At 37.0% G+C, this 5,483-nt stretch overlaps 1 non-coding gene across 1 annotated transcript; it reads left to right on the forward strand.

The window, feature by feature from the left end:
- The first annotated feature begins 2,884 nt into the window (after positions 1 to 2,884).
- Positions 2,885 to 2,957, forward strand: Trnaa-cgc (transfer RNA alanine (anticodon CGC)). Its single transcript has one exon. It is a non-coding gene; the product is annotated as a tRNA-Ala (tRNA).
- The last annotated feature ends 2,526 nt before the right edge of the window (positions 2,958 to 5,483 follow it).

Consider the following 5,483-nt stretch of genomic DNA (forward strand, 5'->3'; position numbering starts at 1 on the left):
CTTTTGACATTTTGTAATAGATGTGAGCACATGATACCTCATTAAAATGTGTTTTCACAATGAGAAAGGTCTTTACTGTTTCAACTTTCATTCGGCTTTTTATCTGACTGCAAAGAGATCACTAAGGAAAATGCACATACATTCTATATTTTCTCTACTAGCAGTGATGAAAGGAAACTCACTTTTTATATTGCTTTTAAAATTACACTTTAATCAGTTATTATGAAAAGGTCATAAGTCAATAAAACATGATTCTGAGATTACTTTTGAATACATTATGGGAGTGGCAGTGATCAATGTGATACAAATATTTACTATTAAAAACAGTCTTGATCACGATTTATTTATCAAGGTGACCGGTTTCGACCACTGCTGTGGTCATCCTCAGACCATTGAGAAGGGACCTCTTTCTGTCGGAGAATCTCCAACAGAAAGAGGTTCCTACTCAGTGGTCTGAAGATGACCACAGCAGTGGTCGAAACCGGTCACCTTGATAAGTAAATCGCGATCAAGACTGTCTTTAATAGTAAATGATTTTGAGATATTCAAAGACAACTGTTTTATGCATCAATGGTAGAAGATATGAACTACTTGGACTTTCATATGCTGATGTACACAGGAACCATTAAATCTACATCTTCAAATCATCAATTTTTATTTTCACATTCTTCAAATTAATTTTTATATCTTGGTCTCATGACCTTTTTGAATCAAATTAAAATAAACAATAGTACAACTACAGAATTTTGAGAATTTATTAATAAACACAAATTACAAATAATATGTTAACATATTCATCATTACAAATAAGCATTGTTGCAACATTTTCTGTAGGTTTAATACATTTTCATCTTCTTGAGTTGTTGTAGGCCAAGTGAATAAATCAATATAAAAGTCTTTGTGCTCCTCTGTGATGCTCTGTTCCACTTTTTTTTGTATTTTTTATCTTAAATATGTTTATAGAACATTCCACTCCCATGTGCTAAGTTCTGAGTCAGTACATCAGTGAATGATCGGGCTACTAATGCCCCTGGGTTGTGGCTGTCATACTCAAACTGTGATAGACTGACGTTGAGTTTCATTGAACTGTCTTTTCCCATTGTTTCTAAACTCTGGAAATTGCATTTAAAAAGATCCGGCCACCAGTCCTTATAGTTCTTAACAATGTTGTTATCCTCAAGGTAGTTGACAATGAATGAGTTCTTTTTATTGTCAGAATGAATTATAAATTAAATATATTCTTTCACAGTGTAAACTCTATTAGTTTGTCGAAACTTTCTTCTTATACTCCCAAACACCCCATTACAAGGTAGGAAAGAGTGCCCCCAGATATGAAAGCATTGAAAAATTTTTTCAAACATACCAGTTGAAGGAATGTTTAGTCCTTTGTAGTCAATGTACGCTTCTTCTCATAATCTAGCCTTCTTTATTATGATGTGTTTGTATTTATCATAATGCCGTATGCCTTTCATCTTCTTGTGGCTGTTCCCTTCTTCATTTGAGATCTGTTCCGATTAAATTGCCACTACTAATGAAAGATTAGAGAACAACCACACAAGATTTGTCTTCCAGTGTGGTGTCAACAACACATCATGAAACAGGTACTGGTAAAATTTGTTATTTATGTAGGGATATAAACTGTAGGGTACTTCTGGTGATTTAAAAAATATTAAATAAAAATAATCAGAAGATGTATTATGAAAACGTCATGAGTCCTGGACTCATGACATTTTCATACCAACTAAAAATTTTGGCAACAATATTCTTGGCTTTAAAGGCAGAAACTCATGACATTCTCAACACAGATACATGTGTCTACAGACTGGGAATACAAAAGTACTGAAATCTGAATTTGTGAAAAATTGGACTCATGACCTTTTCATAATATCTGATTCACTTTCATTTTGGCACGGTGAAACAGTTGCTGCATACATGTAAGTTTGTAGGCTTCCATAGCCAGTGTCATTACAAATGAAATTATTTTTGGGTATTGGGCAGCATCAGTATAAATTTCTAATGCAACTAAATTGCTATTTCAAGCGACTTGATGTGGTGCTCTTCGGGGTAGTTAAATCACTTATTGCAAAGGTTAAAACTGTAATGTATCCATTATAACATCTTCAGACTGCTTACCACTATGGAAACAGATGTTCTTATTATCTAATGTGGGGTTTCCCTAACTGTGTTCTGCAAAACATAGGTGTTCCACGTAAAATGAACTAGTGCACTATGAAAAACTATTAAGTATATTTCGGCCTTTTTCGACATTTTTTATTAAATTCCTTAAAAAATTTAGTTTTGATTTAAAATTTAAGTAACCACTAAATTAAACATTTTTCTAATTTTTAAAAATTTTGTTGATTTTATTTAACTTAAAAATACACAGGTACTCCATCAAAGTATTGAGATTCTCGAAGTGTTCTGTCCAAGGAAAGGTTTGAGCAACCCTGGTCTAAACCAGTCAAAAATACAACTTAACATAAATCAATACTATCAACAGCAAAAATATTAACAATAAATAAAGAAAGACTGTAGATCAAGTTTTTATAAGACAGTTTTTAAAAATACTCATTTCGAAGCAATATACATATGGGACAGAAATCGGTAGACATGATATACATGGGACAAACAAATGATCACAATTTTAGAAAAGTTGGATTATTTATTCAAGAGAAAGTGCTTCATAAATTGAGTGTGTCAACAATCCATTGGTCTACCACTGGACCTTATGCAAACCATTATTCTGCTTAGCATTGATTGATACAGTTGTTGTCTGTCCTCATGAGGGATATTGTGCCAAATTTTGTCCAACTGGTGCGCTAGATCGTCAATATTGCAAGAATGTTGGAGGGCCCTGCCCATAGTGCTCCAAACGTCCTCACCGAGCGAGGTGGTGCAGTGGTTAGCACACTGGACTCGCATTCGAGAGGACGACGGTTCAATCCCGTCTCCGGCCATCCTGATTTAGGTTTTCCGTGATTTCCCTAAATAGCTTCAGGCAAATGCCGGGATGGTTCCTTTGAAAGGGCACGGCCGATTTCCTTCCCCTTTCTTCCCTCACCCGAGCTTGCGCTCCGTCTCTAATGACCTCGTTGTCGACGGGACATTAAACACTAATCTCCTCCTCCTCCTCCAAACGTCCTCATTTTGGAAGAGAGCTGGCGACCTAGCTGGCCAATGCAGGGTTAGGCAAGCACGAAGACAAACAATAGAAACTCTTGCTGTGTGCAGCTGGGCATTATCCTACTGAAACGTAAGCCTAGGATGGCGTGCCTTGAAGGACAACAAATCGGGGTGTAGAACGTCGTTGACGTTCCGGTATGCTGTAAGCGTACTGTTGATGACAACGAAAGGGCTCCTGCTATGAAAAGGAGCAAGATACTGCAAGACGGTGATGTGTCTAGACGTATGGGTAAATCTTTCCGTAAATCGTGAGTATGTAGCGTGTATAAATTATAATAAAATTGTAACAAGTAGTATTAGAATATGCTCGTGATACATAAATGGTATTATTTGTATTTTTTTGCGAAAGCAAATCAAGAAAACACCGGTCATGTGCATGTGGAACAAAGTGTAATGTCAACTTAGATGGAACTGAAATTTGTAGTTCTAACCGCGACCTTAAAGTGCAGAAACATCTGAAAGCCCCAATAGAACATGTTCATCGTCATAAGTCGTTGTGCTCATTCCTGAGCGTCATGACCCCATGAACTAAGCGTCTCCACCCAGGACAGTATGCCAGCTTCTCTTAGTGCCTGCTGAAGAGGTAGACCGGAGATCTTGATTTGATCCGTTCTTCTGCTCGCTGCTCTTTCTCTTGGTCTTGTGCCTTCGATCTTTCCTTGCAAGATTGTTTTCTCTAGATTTTCTCCATCTCTTCTCACAATATTGAGAAAGAATTGGAGAATTTTTTCAGTGACTCGAAAAGAAAGATGTCTGGAGATATCGAGTTATTCAATAATAGACACATTACTTCTTCTTTTGGCCCATTTTATGCATGGCATCCTACACCAGCACCAAAGCTCAAACGCATCAATGCGCTGTTTGTCTCTGGCCTTGACTGTCCATGTTTTACAACCATAAAAGAAGACAGAAAATACGAGTGTTTCAACGAGCCGGTGCTTTTTGTTATTGCTCTGCTCTGCCAGATCTTGCTGAGCTTCTGGAAAACATGGTGAAATGCTTATCTAAACCAGCAAAGAAGAACTTGGAAATTTTGAAACCTACAACGACCCAAAGAAGCGTGTGAAACCGAAATTTCTTTCAAACACATTAAAGGTTCTTCTAAGCAACCAATTTCAGCATCTACCTTTGTACAGAGAACTTACGTCTTGCTAGTCAGGTAAAGCATATCGATCTGAATCGGCAACAAGGAAACACACTGTGCACTCTTCACGTTGTAATACATGAATACAAAATAACAGCGTGAAAGTAAACAAACAGTGCAACAATTTAAAAAAAAGGGACATCAAAATGTGTTAGCACAGTGTGGCTTTCTGACAGCAATGGCAGAGGAATTGCTGGAATTATTCATCACCAACAGGATCTCAATATTGCAAGTATTGTGAAATCTGGAGTAGGCTTGGAGGAAATTGTGAAGGAGTATTAAAACAAAAATCTTGTGTCGCAAAATCATTGTATTGTGATAGTAGGCGGCGCAAATGATGTATATAAGAATGAATTCAAAGTAGCAAGTAGATTATTAAGACAGACATTAAAGTATCAGAAAGCGATTGTGGTAGGCATACCACAAAAACATGACCTTATTGAGTCTTCATGTGTAAACAAAGATACACACAAAGCTAACAGGACTGACCAAAAAGATCTGCTAGTCCATTTTCAATGCCGTTTTTCTCAGCTTAGATGATTTGTAAAGAAAGCACTACCTGCAATGTATGTTGTACGATCAAGGCCACCAGAGTCTTGGAAGACACTTCCCTACTAAGGAATCCAACAGCAGCAACAGTAATAAAAGACCAAGTACCAATCTCTGAACAGGAAAAGGAGATTGTCACAGTATGCACATCTACACTAATAACTACAGCAGCAATAGGTGGCACAAGAACAGCAAGACCAGCAGAAAACGAAGTAGCATTCACACCACCACCAAAAGTAGAAGCAACATCAGAAGGCAGTGTAGACTTCGACTGAGAAGAAAAACAAGCTCCACCAACACATCTCACAGACTTTTTTTTGGAAGACAATGTCACAGAAACAGTAAGGTACATGGTGCACAAAAGTCAGTAAACAAAAGTATGTTCACTGTTTTCTATCAAAATGTGCAGGATTTAGGCAGCAAGCTAGATGAAATAGAAGTCCTTCTGAACAACTGTTTAAAAAAACTAAACTCTTATGTATAAATGATCACTGGTTAGAAGAGACGCAGACGTGTACTGTTGTTATTCATGAGTTTGAAATTATAAGTCAGATGGAACATGCATATATGTTACGACAGGACTAGATGCAAAGGAAGCTAAGTATAA

This window comes from Schistocerca serialis, chromosome 1 (genome assembly GCF_023864345.2).
Source record: "Schistocerca serialis cubense isolate TAMUIC-IGC-003099 chromosome 1, iqSchSeri2.2, whole genome shotgun sequence".
NCBI classification, from domain to species: domain Eukaryota; kingdom Metazoa; phylum Arthropoda; class Insecta; order Orthoptera; family Acrididae; genus Schistocerca; species Schistocerca serialis.